Here is a 20,710-nt window from a genome sequence, read left to right as displayed (position 1 = left end):
AATGAGATTTTAACGGAATAGAATTCAAAAATATACTAAATAAAATTTAATGACTTTATTTAAAATATTAAATTAATTAATTGGTTAGATGTTGAAATAATGTAACGTCAAAATTTTTAAGATTGATGTGTATAACGATGATTTTCCATTTTAAAAAAATAAAAATAAAAATTATCGTAATTTTTTTTTGAAAATATTTTTATTTATATTAATAAAGAATTAAAATAAAATGCTTATGTATATATATGATTTAATTTAATAAATCTATTCATTTAATATACACATATTAATATAATGCTTATGTATGTATGTATATATATATATATATATATATATATATATATATATATATATATATATATATATATATATATATATATATATATATATATATATATATTTAATTTAATAAATTTATTTAATTACAAATTTTTCTTATGTATGTAGTCTTATTAAATTATTTTATTTTTTTATCCCGCACTAAAAAATTTTTATTTAAATATACAAAAATTATAATAATGTTAATAAGAATATTTATATAAATAATAATATGATAATATGTTAAAATCATGTTAAATGATATATAGTTTTGATTTAATTTAATCAATTTATTTAATTACAAATTTTTCTTATGTATGTAATATTATTAAATTATTTTATTTCTTATTTAGCACTAAGAAAATTTATTTTTTATTTAATAGTAATAGTTAAATATTATATTATTATTATTATTAGTTGATCAATTTTAAAAGAAATATAGAAATAGAGTAGGTATTAATTTTAAATTTAAAAAGTTAGAAATAGGGTTGGTGTTATAGTGGATATTAAAATGACATGTGTCTAGATTAGTTTGAGAGAAATTATTAGAATGACATGTGTCTAGGGTTGTCATCATGACAACCTTAGATTTATATTAAGTAGATTTATGTTAGTGCAGTGAGGCTTCTATTATATACAACCATATTCCTTAAATTGATTTAATGTTTCGCTTTAATTATTTAATTAAAAAAACGTTACAAATTATTCCTTTAATTTCACTTTTATTATTCTATTTGGTTCCTTCCGTCAAATTCTAAAAAAAAAAAAATCTTAAGTCATGGTGACGTGGATGTACAACAAGGTTCAATTAAGATCAAAATTTGACTCAACATTTGTACTATAAAGTAGAGTTTTCACTTGAGTTTCTTAGATTAATGTTGTTCACCTTTTGAGAAACTTAAGTGAAAATTCTACTTCGTACAAATGTTGAGTCACAATTGAATCTCGAGCCTTGTTGTACATATACGTCACCGTAGCTTAAAATTTTTTTTGTCATAAATTGACGAGAGAGATCAAATAGTGCAACAGAGTTGAAAGTTAAAGAACTGCCTTATAAAGTTTTTAGGTAAGGAACTAAAGCGGAACATTAAATTAATTTAACAGCTAAAACCAGGGATGTAAATGGATATCCATGGGGACGGATAGTATGATATTCGTGTCCGCCCCGTTAGATTAATATAATATCCATATCCGCCCCATATTCGTCAGATATCCGCTAAACGGGTAATCCGCGGGTTTTAAGATATCCGTGGATATTTACAGATATCCATGGATAATACTATTTTTCTAAAATTATGTTTTAAAAAAAATATTTTCAACTTGTTTTTAAAACACGAGATGTTATTATCACATAACATTCATACAATCTCTCTTATTTTAACAACAAAATTACATCACATTAATTTTCTTCATTTTCACCAAAGCATAATATTCATACATTTTATTTTTAACAAAAAAAACAATGATATTGTGATTGTGAGTTATGGTGGAAGAGCGCGGACGACGAAGAAGTAGAAAGGATGACACTAGTTGGATGGGAAAAGAGCGGTACTGATTGGTTGGATAGTAGAATTGTTGAAGTGAGGTATGGAGTATAGAAAAAGTTTAAATATGAAATGGCCAATAAAATTTGTATAGTATATAAAGGAGACTAGTTTTCTAGTTTTTTAGAAGATGAAAAGATAGAGTATAATAAACTAATAATATTTAAATAATTTTTATAATTTATTAACGGATACGGATATCCGCGGGTATGGATAACATTAAACCCATATTCATATCCATTAATAAACGGGTATTAAAATATCTATTTATTTTATCCGCGAATATCTTTTAAACTATTCGCCCTGTATCCGTGACGGATTTTATCCGCGGATATCCGCGGGTATGGATATTTTTGCCATCCCTAGCTAAAACATGTTTTAAGCCTTATATATATTAGAGCAGACTCTGAAAAACATTTGACACATTGTTAAAATTTGGCAAAATTTTAATGATGTGTGAAGTGTTTTGATATAATAGATTAGGATGTCATTTGATCCCTAAAACTGAAACAAAGCCACCAATCCTTGAGTTGAGGCGTTGCGAAACTTTATTTTCCTTTTCTGCCAAAGTTTTGATTTTTCAAAGGTATCATTTCACATTCTCTCGCTTTTCTTAAAATTCACTTACATTTCCCAGAAGGGCCTCAATTCCCAAAAGGTCTTATTTATGCTTGTATTATTGAATTTAGTCAAAGAGATTTAAAGAAAAGAATGGAAGGAGGTGAAAGTAGTAAAACTGAGAATCCTCATTTGGGTAGTTGAACTAATCAAGTATGAGAATGTCATAGCTTCAGGAACCAAATCTATGAAAATTAAAGCTATTGTTATGCTGCTCAATTACTCCAAACAATCCCTTCAACATGTATTATCCAGCACCATACCATTTCTCCTTGAAATTCTTGATCATGGTAACAACACTGAAAATGATTCTCCTCCTAGTTTACTTCAAGAAGCTGCTGTTTATTGCTTGAAGTGCATTGCTTGCAGAGGTGATGGTAGTTTGGCAGTTGAAATGAGTCGACATGTAGTTAATGTTCCCTCGTTCAAAAATTTCCAGAATAGACTAATTAGTATTCCAGCATGGAACGAGCATATAACTATTGAGCAACTCATTTGGAAACCGGATCCCGTTTAATAGTCTTACATGTATGTTTTAATTATTGAAGAGTAATTCAATATTCAGATGTTGAACATCAGAAGTTATGGGCATCAGAAGTTCTGATGTGGGTTGATCTTCTGATGATTACTCAGAAGATAGTATTGACCAAAAGTTGTTGAAGTTGAGCATCAGAAGTTCTAATGTGGAACGTGAACAGAGCTTTTGGGTCCTGTTAGCTTAGCTATTTAGTTATTAAGGGTACTTTAGTATTTCTTAGTATTGTATTGTTTGTACGTTAGACTTGTTTACTAAGTTTAATCTGTTAGGGCTTATGTGGAAAATTTTCTTTCGTATAAATAGCCTTGTAGTAGCTATCATTAATATACAAAAATTATTCTCTCATTCCTTTTGTGTCGTTATTCCTTTTGTTATTCTCTTTGTTATCATCATTGATTCTTGTGCACCAACAATTGGTATCTAGAGCTCCGGTTCCACACACTGGGAAACACGAGTGAACGTGAGTTTGTGTGACTGTGTGATTGAATTTGTTTCTAGGAAACAAAGTTGTGTTGAATCACATTTTTCTTGATTGTTTGTGGGTTGGGAAACATTGTGTGAGTGTGAGTGAAATCTGTTTTTCTGCACAAGTTTGAAGATGAGTGGAAGCAACTTGAATACCAAACTTCCAGTTCTTGATGGCAAAAACTGGAATAGATGGATGATTCAAATGCATGTATTATTTGGTGCTCAAGATGTTCTAGATCTTGTCACTGAAGGATATGCTCCGGTTGCAGCAGATGCAATAGAAGAACAAAGAGAAGCGCAGAGAGAAACGAGGAAGAGAGATCAGAAGGCGTTGTTCTTCATCCATCAGTGTGCAGATGTGAATGTGTTTGAGAAGATTGTTGATTCTATGACGTCAAAGGAGGCGTGGGATATACTGGCCAGGTGTTACGGTGGTGACGTATCAGTGAAGAAGGTGAAGCTTCAATCCCTGAGAAAGCAATATGAAAATATCAACATGAAGAACAATGAGAAAGTTTCTGAGTATATCTCTAGAGTGATTTTGATCACTAATGAGATGAAGGCTTGTGGAGAAACCCTTTCTGAATAAGTAATCATAGAGAAGGTATTGAGGTCACTTACTTCTCAATTTGATTATATTGTTGTATCTATTCAACATTCTAAAGATCTGGAAACTATGAGAATAGAAGAGTTGCAAAGCAGTCTAGAAGCACAAGAGTTGCGTCTGACTGAAAGAACTTCTGAAAGGGAAGTTGAGCAAGCTCTGAAAGCTTCTTTTGTCAAGAAGGACCAGAAGCATTCTTGGTCAGAGTCCAAGAATAGACGTGGTGATAGATTCCAGAAGGAAGCCTCAACTTCTGATGAGAAGAAATATCATAAGGGAAAGGAGAAGAAGAAAGTTTAATGTTACTGTTGCAAACAATTTGGCCATTTTGCTAGAGACTGTTTGGAAAACAAAGGAAGGAAATCAGAAGAAGCAAATATATCCAGAGGTGATTCAGATGATGAACCTGTGCTATTGATGGCTTCAGAGTCTGACGGAAGATGTTTGTCAGAGTGGTGGTATATGGACACTGGGTGTTCAAATAACTTGATTGGAAACAAACAATGGCTGATAGATTTTGACTCTGAAAGGAGGACAAAGATCAGATGTGCTGATGACAAGTACCTTTATGCAGAATGAATGGGAAATATCAAAGTCAGAGTGAAGAATGGGAAGAATGTTTTGATCAAAGATGTTTGGTATGTTCCTGGAATCAAAAGCAATCTGATGAGTGTGGGTCAGCTCATTGAAAAAGGTTTCTCAGTTGTTATGAAGAACAACCTCTTGAAGTTGTATGATTCCAATCAGAAGTTAATTATGCAATCAGAATAGGGAAGCCACAGAACATTCAAGGTGAATGTAGAAACAGCTGAAACAGAGTGTCTGAATGCAGAAGGCTCAAAAGGTGATAGTAAGTTGTGGCATAAGAGGTTGGGGCATTTGAACTATAGAAGCCTGGGGCATCTAAGTTCTAAAAAGCTTGTACATGGCATTCCAAAGATTGTGAAGCCTGAAAAGTCATGTGAGATATGCATGAAAGGCAAACAACCCAGATTGCCATTTGTATCAGAAGTTGCTCCAAGAGCAAAGCATGCTCTGGGAGTAGTGCTCTCTGATGTGTGTGGACCATTTCTAGAACCTTCACTTGGAGGAAATAGGTATTTTGTGGATGAGTTCACAAGAATGACGTGGGTAACACTTATCAAGTTTAAGACTGAGGTGTTCACAGAATTCCAGAAGTTCAAGGTGAAGGCTGAGAAGCAGAGTGGTCAGAAGATAGAGATTCTTAAAACGGATGGTGGAGGTGAGTATAACTCTACAGAATTCCAGAAGTTCTGTGATGATAATGGAATTGAGCAAGAGGTTACTGCTCCTTATACTCCTCAACACAATGGTCTGACTGAACGTAGAAATCGTAATTTGCTTGATATGACGAGAAGTATGCTAAAAGAGAAGAAGCTTCCTCATAACTTATGGGGAGAAGCTGTTGCTACTGCAGCATATGTGCTCAACAGGTGTCCAACAAAGAGGCTGAAGGAAATTGTTCCTTTAGAGAAGTGGACTAAAGAGAAGCAAAGTGTTAGTCATCTGAAGGTTTTTGGTTCTGTGTGTTACAAACACATTCCAGAAGCTAGAAGGGAGAAGCTAGAGGATAGGAGCAGAGTGGTGTTATTGGTCGGGTACCACAGTACAGGTGCATATAAACTCTATTGTCAAAAAACTAACAGAGTTGAAGTCAGCAGAGACGTCATTGTGAAAGAATCAAAAGTTTGGGATTGGAGAGAGTCTCAACCAACTTCTGATGTAGAGATAACTTTTGAAGAGGAGTTAGAGTCAGAAGATGAAGAATTTTCTGAAAATGAGTCAGATGGTGAATTTGATTCTGATCCAGATTCTGATGATGATCCAGAGTCTGGTGATAGTCATGATTCTGGAAGGGATGAATCTGGAGGTGATAACTTTGGAGGTGGTGACTCTGGAGGTGGTGACTCTGGAGTAGGTAACTCTGAAGTAGCTCAAAGGCCACAAAGATTCAGAACTATACCTAGAAGGTTTGTAGATTTTGACATGTTGCAAGACACAGGAGTTGACTTAGAGGGAGATGTCATTCAATGTTCCATGTTAGTAGACTCTGAACTAGTGGGTATTGAAGAAACGCTCAAGAAGAAAGTCTGGATGAATGCCATGAAAGAAGAACTTGAGGCTATAGAAAGAAACAAGACTTGGAAGCTGACAGAATTTCCAAAGAAGAAGAAAGCCATCAGCGTCATATGGGTTTTTAAGGTAAAGCTGAAGTCAGATGGATCAGTTGGTAAGCACAAAGCAAGGCTAGTGGCCAGAGTTTTTCTTCAGAAACCTGGACTAGATTACTTTGAGGTATTTGCACCTGTAACTAGACATGAAACAATCAGACTGGTGATTGCGTTAGCTGCAAATAGGAATTGGTCCTTAATGCATCTGGATGTAAAGTCTGCATTTCTGAACGGTCCATTACAAGAGGAGGTATACGTGTCACAACCCCCTGGATTTGTAAAAAAGAATCAGGAAGGGATGGTGTAAAAATTACACAAAGCTCTGTATGAATTAAAGTAAGCACCCAGAGCTTGAAATTTGAAAATTGATTCATTTGTCAAGAAGCAATGGTTTTAGAAGTGTGAGATGGAATATGGAGTTTATGTGTAACATTCTGGAAGCAATATGATTCTGTTGTGTCTTTATGTTGATGACATATTGCTTACAGGGAGTTGTCCAGAAGATCTGATGAAGTTCAAGAAGGTCCTGATGAATCAGTTGGAGATTACAGACCTTGGAAAAATGTCATATTTTCTAGGGATGGAGATTCTGTACTCAGGAGATGGTATCATTCTGCATTAGCTGAAGTATGAGTTAGAACTTCTGAAGAAGTTCAAGCTGGAGAATTGAAAAACTGTTGTTACACCTTCAGAAACGAATCAGAAATTGGACTCAAATTCTGAAGGTGAAGATGCTACGATCTTCAAACAACTGGTGGGTTCTCTGAGGTATTTGTGTAATAACAGGCCGGATATATACTATGCAGTTGGATTGATTAGTAGGTTCATGAGTAAACCTAAGTGGTCCCATTATCAAGTTGCTGTCAGAATCTTGAGATATATCAAGGGAACTCTGAAGTTTGGCATATTGTTTCCTTCTGGGAGAAAGGAAGAATTAGAGTTATTGAGTTACTCTGACTCTAATTGGTGTGGAGACAGAGTTGATAGAAGGAGCATCTATGGATATTTGTTTATGTTTCTGGGAATTCCTATTTCTTGGAGCTTCAAGAAGCAAGTTGTTGTTTCTCTATCAACATGTGAAGCTGAGTATATTGCAGGTGCTGTAGCTGTATGTCAAGCTGTGTGGCTTCTAAACTTATTAGAAGACCTGAAGATTAAAGTAAAGAAGCCTCTGAAGCTGAAGATTGATAACAAGTCTGCAATCAATCTTGCCAAAAGTCCTGTGATACACGGAAGAAGCAAGCATATTGAGACTAAGTATCTTTTCTTGAGAAGCCAAGTCCAGACTGGAACATTAGAAGTTGTGCACTGTAGCACCCAGAAGCAGCTGGCAGATGTTCTGACGAAGGCAATTAAGACAGATCAATTTCTTCTCTTAAGGAATGGAATTGGTGTTGTTAGTTTTGAAGAATATGAATTAAGGGATGGTATTGAAGAGTAATTCAATATTCAGATGTTGAACATCAGAAGTTCTGGGCATCAGAAGTTCTGATGTGGGTTAATCTTCTGGTGATTACTCAGAAGATAGTATTGACCAAAAGTTGTTGAAGTTGAGCATCAGAAGTTCTGATGTGGAACGTGAACAGAACTTATGAGTCCTGTTAGCTTAGCTATTTAGTTAGTAAGGGTACTTTAGTATTTCTTAGTATTGTACTGTTTGTACCTTAGACTTGTTCACTAAGTTTAATCTGTTAGGGCTTATGTGACAAATTTTCTTTTGTATAAATAGCCTTGTAGTAGCTATCATTAATATACAATAATTATTCTCTCATTCCTTTTGTGCCGTTATTCCTTTTGTTATTCTCTTTGTTATCATCATTGATTCTTGTGCACCAACATTGATCTCAATGCTCTTGCAAAATAGTTTTTAAGTCTTTTACCTTGCATCAATTTTACTCCCTAGCATATATTTATGTTGTCCCGCGGATTGAATTTAGATATGAAAACCCAAAAGAAGAATTTATAAGGACAGAAACACTTTGAAGAGACCACCTAACGATCTGCCTAGGACAATATACTAAAATTTCCAATGATTCTATAACGACAGAACAGATATATTAATCATGTAGTTATCAAGTATAAAATATAATGAATATTTTCTTGAAGTAACACATAATACATCACAAACAGTTCAAGTAACACATAAAACAATAAAGTATCTTGAAGCACAGACTATTAATTTTTCTTCAGAAAAAAATAAAGTGACAAAGAAAGTAGAAAGTATAAACATGAAAATGCCACTGATGTAAAAGTTCACTTGGAGAAATTAAAGTTTTGTCCATCACATTAGAAGCCAACCAACCAACCACCTACAGATTGACAACAAATTATTACAATTGATCACTTTAGAGATTAGATTTCTTAGAACAAAAGGATTTTAGCGACATTGCTCTCCGACACAGACACCGGGACACGATACGACACGGACACTCCGACACCGATAATGTTGAAAATATAGGACACCGACACCGCTACATATAAGCTAATATTTGAGTTTCATTTATCCGTATATCGATCAAAGTTAATGTCTTTAATTTTTTATTGATAACATTTTCAATACATGTTTAACCCTTTTAGATGTGTGTGAGATTTGTCCAAAAAATATATAAATGTGTGTTGAAGCAAAGAAAAAAAACAAATTTTTGTTTGAAACATTTGTCTGAGTTGTCGGACATATGTGGTATGAGTGTCATACAAGTGTCGGAAACTGATTAAAAGAGCGTTGAAGCAAAGAAAAAAACATTGTTTTAGAGGACATTTGTCTAACTTTTCCGACACATGTCGTACGGATGTCATACAAGTGTCGGACACCAACGCATGTCGGACACCGCGACACACCTACTCCTAGAGGTGTCCGTGCTAACACACTAAAAACCTTACAATTATTGCTGTATATTTATTACATAATTTTATTACATAATAATAATAAAAAAAACAAAGCATGCGATAGAAAGAAAAAAAAGTAAAGCTAGGCAAAATAGAAAAATTGTCTTAGGAAAGAAAAGTACCTTTTCTCCAACTCGAAAATGATGCTGAATATGATTTTAAACAGCTGCCTTGTAATTGTGGATGTTGTGATTACAGTCGTTATGGTTACTGCGATGTGCATTACGGTTGTTGCGCCAGAATTTTAACTAGAAGGAGTTTAAGATACACAGTTGAGAAACACTTAAAGTTAAAAAAATTTATTACATCAAAGTTGAGTTTTGGAATTCTAAATATTTGAGTTTTAATAAAAGTACCTGAACAGACATGGAAGAAATTGTGTGATGCATTTTCTAATGGGATTAAACATGTGATATTAAATCACATAATTTATCTAATGTGATTCCAGAGCGCCTATTCCATTCACATTAAATTGACTGAATATTCTTTGCCATGCAATTGAAAAAATGTATTACTCAAACCTTTAACAGCTGTTAAGTAGTTCTCGGCACCAGGAAGCGTCTTGAGATTACGGAGACGGGTTAACTCAATCATTTTTAGAGAAGGCAATGCTCCGTGGTGAAAAACAATTGAGTTCAAGTTAGACATGTCTCTAATGTGCAGTTCTTTTAGATTTTGAAACCCTCCATCATGAAAATGTAAGACATCATTTTTATAAGCATTTTCATTGATTGAGAGGAATAACAAGTTTTGCATATTTTCTAGACATTTTATTGAATCATTAGTTAACCTGGAGCATGCCAACTTTAACTCGGTAAGATTTTGAATATGATGAATCCACTTTGGCAACTTGTTTAACCTTCCGCGCAGTTTGAGGTTTCGAAGCATAGGTAGGGATGAAACCAAATGCAAATCGACAGCTTCCAAATCAAAACCAGATTTTGATTTTGATCCAATGCGTAGTGTCTCCAAGTGTTGCAACTCATTCAATAGGGAGGATAAAGCTCTTCCGTGTTCTTTCCTAACACCAACCAAACTCAACTTCCTTAACTGCCTCAGCTTTCCCAGCTCTCTAATTAGTTCATTTCCATCTTTTTTTCCTAGTCTCACTTCACTCAGTGTTTGTAGAGACTCAATGCCTCCTATACCTCCACCCGTCAATTCCAACAAACAAAGTTTGTAGCCCATAAGATGTCGTAGCTTTCTAAGCTTACCAATATCCTTTAGTGTCTTAGTGAAGTCTGCATTTGCCCTTAGATCCAAAGTCTCCAAGTTTCTGGGCATGCAAACCCTTTTGGGAAGTCTGTATTCTCTAAGTATAACAGAATCCTTGATGCTTAAATACTTCATGTGTATCATACTTTCCAAATATTTAGTACCCCAATCCATGAAAACACCTTCACTATCAAGCATCTTCAACCGCATATATTTTTTCAAGTGCATGCTATTAAACCATATATTATTCGATTCACTTATTTCTTTCGTTAAAAAAAGGGACCGAATACGTGAGCTTTCAATAGATGCCAAAAAATAATCATAATTGGTTGTTATTGATAGGCGCCGAATAGTTCCACTTAATGATGAATGGCTATCTTCACTAATTTGCACAGAGAAACTTAAATCGCCACACTTTTCAAGGATCATCAAACGTATTAGATCATGAACACAACACGTTTTAATTTTTCCATCAATTCTAAGGGAAGATGCTTGCACCAAACTTCTATGAACCAACTCTGATAAATATCTTTCTGCAACTTCTTCCAAAGTATTTCCTCTTTCTTCTTTCACAAACCCTTCAGCTATCCATTGCCGAATCAATCTCTTTGTGTTAACTTTATAATCTTCAGGATACATTCCAAAATACAGCAAACATGACCTAAGATAAAACGGCAAGTCATTGTAACTAAAACCTAAAATTTGTTTTATCCCGATCAATTGGAAATCCTTATTTAGCTCTAAAGTCATATTTTCACTAAATTTCTTCCATTCAACTGCACTTTTTGTCTTGGTAGATAAAAGTCCACCAATTGCCACAATTGCAAGCGGTAAACCCTTGCATTTTCTTGTAATTTCGAAAGATATATCAACGAGATCTTTTGGACAGCATCCATCAAAATCAAATCGAAATGCCTTTTTATTGAACAACTCCAAAGATTGTTCATTGGTTAAAGGTTGCAGTTCATGCACTTCAACAAAAGATGATTTTTTACAATACATAGCAACCTCCATATTTCTTGTTGTAATTAATATCTTACTTCCATTTTTATTATCAATCAAAGCGTATTCAATCTCGTCCCAAAAGTGTATGTTCCATACATCATCAAAAATAAAAACATACCTCTTTTTCTGCAAGTATTTTCTTAACTCAGAAATCAGCGATCTTTGATCCATTTGAGAGACATCTTGACGAGGATCGTATCTCATTTGTTTGTAAAGCTCCTTCAACATGTCTCTCAACAACCCTTCTGCCTTGTATGATTGTGACACTGTGATCCATACACGACAGTAAAAATGTTCCACGACCTCTTTACTATCAAAAACCTTTTTGGCAAGAGTTGTTTTTCCCTGCCCTCCCATTGCCACCACAGAGATGACAGTGCGCTCTACTCTTCGCTTTTTCAACAAACCAATCAATTTATTTTTGGGTCCTTGAAAGCCTACAACTTCGGCTTCATCAATGTATAAAGAAGCGATTCGGGGGTCGTGCCATTTGGCATTTTGGCTTCCTCTGGAGTTGCTCAAGCCTTGTTCAATTGAATGATGGATTTTGAAACCATACCTTTCACTTCTTTCCTTGATCCCTCGCACATATGACTTAATGTCTTGAATCTCAGATGCTAGTCGATGGCGAGGGACCATTGTTTTGAATAAGCGAGCAATCGTATGGAGTATAGCTACACATCCAGGATCACGAGATTGTTGTCCCACTTGGATCAAGTAATCATCAATGATATCTTCAATGCGAAAAGCTGCTTCCGTAACTTGCATTGTCTCCTTCAGCAGTTGCAGCTCTTTTATCAGCATCTTTAAGGAATGCTTGAATGTATTCCAGTTCAACTTTAATGTCTGCAAATTCATTGTGAATGCCTTTTAACAACTTGGTTTCCTCCCTCAACAGTGGAAGCAGTTGATCAAGAGCAAAAGACACAGCCATTTCCGCCATTTGAGTTAAGTTGTGATTATTTCTGTTTTGTGGTATGAATGATGATTGCAATGTTTAGTTTTTCTTTCACATCCAGAATATATTAAAAAGAAAAGGTTGTGACTTGGTTAGCAGTATGGGAATATGTTAAGCGTATGATCGAAGATAAAGTGTTGCTTCCTGCAAATGAAAAAATGAGTTTTTATATATTCTATTCCTCGCTTTTCAGAAAAAGAATAAGTTTTGTAAAAGCTTTGACTCTGTCACGGAGAGAATAAAGTTGATTGTCATTATAAGATCATGAATTATAAAAAACAAACAAATGATTAAATATATGAAATGTATGAACATGATAAGAGTTTGGGCACTTTATTGCTAGAGCTTACGAAACGGACAGTGTCACGGATTTGAGATCGACGGAATAGAATTTCATTACATCTATTTTTTATACAAACGGATATAAACAAATTTTAAAGAGGTATAATCAGATATATTAAAAAAAGGAGATCAGAAGGATCAAGTTTCAACACAACAATTATCATCATATAATTTATTCATTAATAGTATTTTTTAGACAAAATTAATTGTATTATTATATGATAAAAAATAATTTCTCTTGTTCAAAAATAAATTACACATGTACTATCATAGAATATATTCATTAATAGTATTAATATGATGTAAAATAAAATGGTCAATTGAAGATTACTAGCATTTCCATATGAAGTGAGTTAATGAATATTCGTGATATGCGTTATCCTATGCTTCTAGATACAATGTCATCTAGCTCTCGTTGTCCATGAAGCTTAAGATCATATTCTTCCTATTAGTGACATTAATGACAGTTCCATGCATTGCTTCAAGATACAAAATTATTGTCATTGGTTTTTGTTGACAACAATCATTGGATTCATGTGAAGTTGAAATTCAATTGTCCTTTTTCTCCCGTCACAAATCGATGGACACAAAACTGTAGTGAACATAATTCCTTTGTATTTTATTGGTTATAGCACTTTTTGCATTATATGTATATAGTTTATTGGGTATAGTTTCACCTACAAACATACATTATAATATAGTTTTTAACTTCTAGTCTAGTTTAATTTCTGTTCAGTTTCAGCTCTCAACTTCCAAAACCAGTGTTTGATCTCCTTGTGTATTCAGCAACTAGTTGTGCAAGAGATGAAGATTTGTCCTTAAGCAACTTCTTTGGTGAATCATATTCCTCAATAAGTCCTGTAGGATCAGTATGAAGAAAAATCATGCTCACAATTATGAGTAAAAAAAATTGTAACAAACATGGAAGGAACAACAACATGTTCTTACCTTCACTGAGAAACAAAACCATGTCGCTATCGAGGATTGAAGTTATTCTATGAGCAATGGTAATGACTGTGCAATCAGAGAAATATTGCTTAACTGTCTGCTGAATAATATTATCTGTTGCTGTATCAACTGATGCAGTTGCTTCGTCAAGCACTAATATCTTGCTTTTCTTTAGTAAAACACGGCCGAGGCAAACCAACTGTCTTTGACCCATGCTCCAGTTTTCTCCATTCTCAGTAACTGCAGATCACATCATGGATGGTGCTAAGTAATACATTGCATAAAATTTACTTCTAATAGTTACTATAAACTTCCTTTGTCCCATATTAAGTAACGTTTAAGAAGTCGGACCTGTTGAGTCGAGCTTTCCTTCTTTCTTCCTCACTTCATCTCCTAGTTGGCACATATCTAAAGCCTAAAACATTTCATAAGATATATTAATTTGTATAGCTTGCAGTAAAGGGATCGGTTTTTCTTATAGTAAATTCTAGCAAAACAAATTTACCCCCCAAATTTGTTCATCTGTGTACTCTTCCAGTGGGTCGAGGTTGCTTCTTACAGTCCCTTCAAACATTGTTGGATCCTGAGGAATTATGCTGAGTCTCGACCGTAAATCATGGATTCCAATCAATGAGATGTTGATGTTATCTATCAATATTTGTCCTGCAACAGGCTCAACAAGTCTGAAAAGTGCTTGCACAAGTGTTGATTTTCCACTTCCGGTTCTTCCAACAATGCCAGTTTTCGCTCCAGCGGTGAAAGTGCATTTTAGTCCACGTAAAACAAGAGGCAAGTGAGGAGCATATTGAACCTGTACAATGCCTTATTTAAAGATAGCTTCAAACTAAAGTACCTTGAGACACTTGAGACTTCTTTCCATAAACAACTAAATTAAGTGCTTATACAGTAAGTGTTTATCATATAAGTGCTTCTTTATAAGTGATTTCTATAATTTTACAAATATGGTCTATATGATGGTAACTTTCAATCTATCATTTAAATTGTTATTGAATGGTGTAGTACCTGGAGATCCTGGATATGAACCTCTCCAAATGATGGCCAAGAACGATCTGGTTGATTGTCTTTTATTACAAGAGGTGCTTCACTTGGGATGGAGGTGTACTGAAGTATTCTTTCTACCGATATAATTTTGTTCTCCAAATTGCAAAAAAACCTAATTAAATCAGCTTGTATAGCATTTAGATTAATCCCATATGTCACAGCCAATCCCGCAATACCTGGAAAGGATTGAAGTTTTATGCCTATATCACGATTCACGATAAGCTCACGTCTCTAGTAAATGTATGTAAATAGAAATTGAAATACTCACTAGGATCAGCTATTGAACTTGGAAAAGATACCAAGAAAATCAAGCAGAAGGCAACTAAGGTAAAGGATAAAAGATCTAATCTTAAGTTCAACCATTCCCTTGCACTAGCACTCTATAACGTAGGTTGGGAATATTTGTCGATCAATTGCATATTCATTTCATTAAATCTTGATTCTTGCTCAAAACTTCTTATGGTTGTTGATCCGGATATCGTTTCTGAAAAATGTTGTATAACTGGCGCTTGGCATATACCAGTTAATCGTGCCAGTTCCCGTGCTGATGCTGAGTAGTATCGCTGCATATATAGAAACATTAATTACTTTTTTCCACTAGTATAACATAGTTGTTTACAATAGTATTTAAGTGAAACCAATTTTATCATAAAAGTTAGTGCACTCGAAGATTTGCTTAACATGAGACGGAGCGAGTACCTGTAACGAAATGCAAGCTGCCATGACAGGAATCAATACTATGATCACCTGCCATGCTGCTTGAGACATCACAGCGATAGTTCCCAATAGCTGAACGATATTGTAGGTGAAACCCCACAGTAGATTTGAAATGTTCGTATCTACTGCATTTTGGTCAGACGAAGCCTAAAAAAAGGTCAAGTTAAAATTTAATCTGTTTCCAAAATATAAAATTATTGACATGTTATGGCATACTCTATTAAGAATTCTTCCACTTGGGGTTGAATCAAAAAATGACATCGGTGCACGAATGAAGCTCAAATGCATTTGATTGAAGAGAATGGTGGCGGTCTTGTATCCAGCTATCACAGCAAGAACTGCTCGGCCAAGGGTGGCAAAGGAACTTCCAATAGCCAAAGAAACATAGACAACCATCAAAGTAAGATTTCCAATATCAGGTTCTTCAGTTTCTGAAACAGGAGTTGCCAAAGCCATCCAATAATTGCTTGCGATTTGTAAACCCACATTGAGTATCTGTGAAAGAAATAGGAAAGGTACAAGAGCCCCTCCATAAGCTGTTGTTATGTATTTCCAAAACAATTTAAACCCAACACTACCCTTTTCACTTTCTTCGTCTTGAACAAGTTGGCCTTTCGGCACTATCGTTTCATCTAACTTGTCGTTTGGATCATCTACTTTTTCGATTTCTTGCTCAAGTTCAAAATCATTTAATGAACCCGTGTCTTCTCCGGTTATACTTGATGTTTTAGATGTAGTCCTTCTCTGTAAGGACTTAACTGAAGACAACGCTGCTCTATGTGCGCCTACAAGGTCCATAAAATCGGTTGCTGACGTAAGAATATCATTGTACTTTCCCGATTGAGTTATCCTTCCTTCTTTCATAACCTAAATGAATAGTAAGAAAGAGAAAAATACTCAGAAAACGGTAAGCTATAATGTTTGAAACTTTGAATTAAGGAGCATGATGAAATATATAAATCACTCACCAGTATCAAATCTGCATCAGGTAAGAACTCTACTTGATGTGTTATGTATATCACAGTTTTTGTTTCCAAAAGGCCAAGCAAACACTCCTGAAACATTACATTAGTAGTAAATGTACAGTTACATACAAACCTTTCCATCAAAATGCTTAAAAAACAGTAAAGTTGAGAAAATAGTACCTTAAAGATATGGGATCCTGTATGAGCATCAACAGCACTAAAGGGATCATCGAGAAGATATATATCGGCATCTTGGTATAGTGCCCGCGCTATTTGTACTCTTTGCTTCTGTCCACCACTCAAGTTAATTCCCTTCTCTCCAATAATGGTCTGATCACCGAATGGTAGAACCTCTAAGTCTTTCTTCAATGAACATGCTTCTAGCACCTTCTCATACTTTTCCCTATCCATCTCTCTCCCAAACAGTATGTTTTCTTCTATCTTTCCACTCTGTATCCATGGCGATTGAGCAACATAAGCCTTTGTTCCACACACCTTCAAGTTACCAGATATCTTTGGTATTTCACCTATTATACAAGAAAGTAAACTCGACTTGCCTGATCCAACAGTACCACAAACAGCAACCCTCATGCCATGACAAACTCTAAGGTTTATGTTTTTCAAAGTTGTATTGATAGAAGAAAAATCCCAAGAGAAATTTCCATCTGCTATTTCAATTGCTATATCAGAACTACCTCGCGGAAGCTTCTCCACTACATCAGTCTGCAAATCATCTAGACGAAGAAAAGTGACAATCCTATCGAGGGAAACTTTGGTTTGTGCCATCATTGAAATTGTGTCAGGAATATTATAGATAGGCATTTGAAGAATTTCGAATGTTGCAAGCGCAGATAAGATCTTTCCTGATTCAAGTGGAATTCCTAGAAGAACACAAGTACCGAAAGTGACCACAGCAACAAACGTGGGTGCGTTAAAGAAGAGAAATTTAATAATTGCACTACTAATAAGAAATTTTTTTAGCCATGTCTCCTCTAACTTCCTGAGCTGAATAATCTTCGATAAGAACTTCATCTCCCATGCTTGCAGTTTGAGAATCCTCATGTTCATTAGAATCTCAGACGTCGCCTTCATTCTCTTATCTTTGAATTCCATTAACTTTCCTTGATACTTCTCTTGCAGTGATGCCACAGGAAGGTTTAGCAACATCACAACTACAGTTGCAGCAAAAGCAACTACTGAAGCTACCCCGACACTTCTATGAAGAAGAAACAAAGCCAAAGAAATTTGTAGAACAGCGATCCATGGATCATGCATATACCAACAAAATTCACCTATCCTTTGAGCATCAACAGTCATTAAGTTGATGATTTCGCCACTGCTATGTCCATCTTTTGATTGACACGACAGTGTCAAACCTTTAGCATAGATCATTGACACCATCATTGCTTGCATCCTAACACCAACCTGTTGATGCATAAACATCCAGTGCCTTACCGAAAGACACTCAACAACCTTTGCCGCAACAAACACCGTAGCCAAAACATAGCCTTCATTTGTAACCTTGTTTTCATCATTGAAATATTGAACAAGGTTTTCAATAAGGTAGGGTCCTACATAAGTAGCACACACGTACAAGAATGCAAATAAGCCAGATATAAGAATCCCTTTCCATGTCGATAAGAACAGCACCTTGACGAGCTTAATAGTTGTCACAGTCCTAGCATTACCACACTCCAACTCAAGCTTTTTTCTAAAAGTTGAAAAAGATCCATAGGCAGTGTCATCGGCAGAAAGCAGCGGAAGGTCTCGATGGTTTAAAGTCTTTTTACTCCCTAATGTTATTAGTGGAGTCATCCATGAGAAAGTAAGAATGCTGAAAAATCCAGCCCTTGAATAACTGGTTAGAGTTTCATTTTCTTCTGCCTTTTTAGAATCAGAATTGTTGTTGCTTACACCCTTCAAAAGGGACTCTTGAAGAGCATGATTAGTCATATTGTTAACAGAACTTCCAACACAACAAAGAAAGAAACCTATAACAGGGGAACCTTTATAAGAAACAATATATTACAAGCAAATATTATTATTTGTTAAGAAATGTGGTTGGGCCTAACTCAACCCTACAAAACCGGCTTGTAGGGTGAGGATTGCCCCCCACTTATAAGGACATATTCAGGCCATATATTGTCCGATGTGGGACTCTTAACATTATTAATTAAAATAATACTAATGATCACTAGAAAATCATAATTAAAATAATTCTGGATTTAAACTTTATTCCATAGTCACACAATTCGGTTCATAATTCGTTTCGCTAGATGGTACAAATTTCGGTACCCTCGCAATTCTCAAAGAATTAGATACCATATAAAAATGTGGCTAGCATAAATTAGATAGGCGGAGGCATATAATAGATGCAACTTGCAAGTCCTACATAGAAACTTTTGCTTTGCGGGAACTAGCGAATTATGTGACTATGATTCATTTTTTGAAGTTATAAGTCAAACTTTTTTTCAGTAAAACCAACCATCGATTACAAAGGACAAGAATGAACAAAAGCATAACTCAAGGAAGCATTTTAAAAGGGTGCTATTTTAGAGAAAAAAATTTGTTTCAAAATAATATCATTCTCACTTTTCAATGTAAAATTGATTGTTATTTTTCTAATTGTATTATTTAATTATTAATCTATATATTATTTCCAATACATTTATAAGGTTAATTTAGTAAAAATATAATATTTTATGACGTTATTATTACATTCCATCTCTGTATAAAAACCTTAAACATCACTCGTTTCAAAACCGAGGGAGTGCATAAATTTAAAGCTACATGAGAAACACAGTTGGCAGTTGCTATGCAGTGGCCTCTCAAACATTTGAGTAATTTAGTAGTAAAATATAAAAAACGATTCACCTGTGATCAAGCAATTCTCCTGAGAGATATAAACAACGCTAAGCCATGATTATAGAATCCATTTGTTTCACCGATTCCAACATGTGAAAATGGAGAAAACTATGTTAGAGAGTAATAGTTGACTTGTTGACTTTACTTTAAACCGAGAGTTCTGTGTCACATAGTTAATGATGTTGATTTCTATGATCACAATTAAGAGAGGGACTAATGATAATGAAAAAAAAGAACCAGTGTTAGAAATTGGGAAAGATATTAATGATGTTGATTTCAATGCAATACTTTTCTAAAATACTTCATGTGTGTCACATCTTACACTATAGTTTTCAATTTTTCTCTTAGCGTAGAATTTTTGTATGGTTTTTAAATCTCCCTCAGTCCCTCTATTAGTAGTTCTAGAAATGTATTCCTTTCCTTCTTTATTATAAAAATATATATTTTTAAATTTATTTATTAAAATATGCTTTAAAATTTTTGAGCGATGAAGAAAAAAAAAATCATGATTTAAAATTGTTAGAAATCAGAAAATAAAAAATGAATCCGACTAAGACAGTTTGCAAATATTAAATTTGGTCGGCTCGACTTGCAAATCCGTTCATTAATATTAGAATATTTTACCTTAATTTAAAGATATTTTTAAATTTTTAAATTAATATAAAAAATATTGGAAAATATTTTTATATTTTAAATTAATATATTTTCATTTTTATTTTATTAACTTTTTAATATCTTTAGAAATTTATTTTTTTATTCTCTATTTCATTTTTTTAACGTGACCCTAGTATAGTATGGTATATAGTAGTGAAAATAGGCTAGGCTTTAGAAGGATTATAGGTTGGCCTATATATGCATATATAAGTCAACCTATTTAGCCTTTTCTCTAATATATATGAATACATAGGCTAGCCTATTTAGCCTTTTTTTCTAATATATATGCATACATGGGCCAACAAACAACTTCCGCACTTGAAAAGGTCTACGATAACTGGGAGGAATCCTACAAACAACTTCCGCGCTACTTACACTTCAATTATATTCACCTAGGACGGTTTCTATAATGGAGATCTTGCCGGCACAATCCCCCGACGAAACTCGTCTCAAAGGTAATGGAATATTCCATAGACTTTTCTGGGCGTTTCGATCCTGCATCATCGGATTTGCTTTTTGCAAACCGATTATTCAAATTGATGGAACTTGGTTGTACGGGAAATAAAAAAGAACGTTACTGATGGCTGTCGCACAAGATGGAAACAATAATATTTTCCCCATAGCCTTTGCTCTGGTAGAAGGAGAAACAGCTGCTGCTTGGAGTTTCTTTCTCAAGAATCTCCGAACTAAAGTTGCTCCACAACCTGGTCTCTGTTTGATTTCTGACAGGCACGCTTCTATTGACAATGCATACAACAATCTGGCAAATGGTTGGCCTGTTCCCCCATCTACGCATGTCTACTGCATTAGG

The 20,710-nt window shown here is 34.5% G+C and overlaps 2 pseudogenes; both read right to left on the bottom strand.

Moving 5' to 3' along the window:
• Window positions 1-7,333: 7,333 nt before the first annotated feature.
• On the bottom strand, window positions 7,334-12,389 carry LOC131656526 (disease resistance protein RPM1-like; annotated as a pseudogene).
• Window positions 12,390-13,554: 1,165 nt separating this feature from the next.
• Window positions 13,555-19,480, bottom strand: LOC131662306 (ABC transporter C family member 3-like; annotated as a pseudogene).
• Between the last annotated feature and the right edge of the window lie 1,230 nt (window positions 19,481-20,710).

Source organism: Vicia villosa, linkage group LG3 (genome assembly GCF_029867415.1).
Source record: "Vicia villosa cultivar HV-30 ecotype Madison, WI linkage group LG3, Vvil1.0, whole genome shotgun sequence".
NCBI classification, from domain to species: domain Eukaryota; kingdom Viridiplantae; phylum Streptophyta; class Magnoliopsida; order Fabales; family Fabaceae; genus Vicia; species Vicia villosa.
This window is presented reverse-complemented; position numbering and strand designations above follow the sequence as displayed.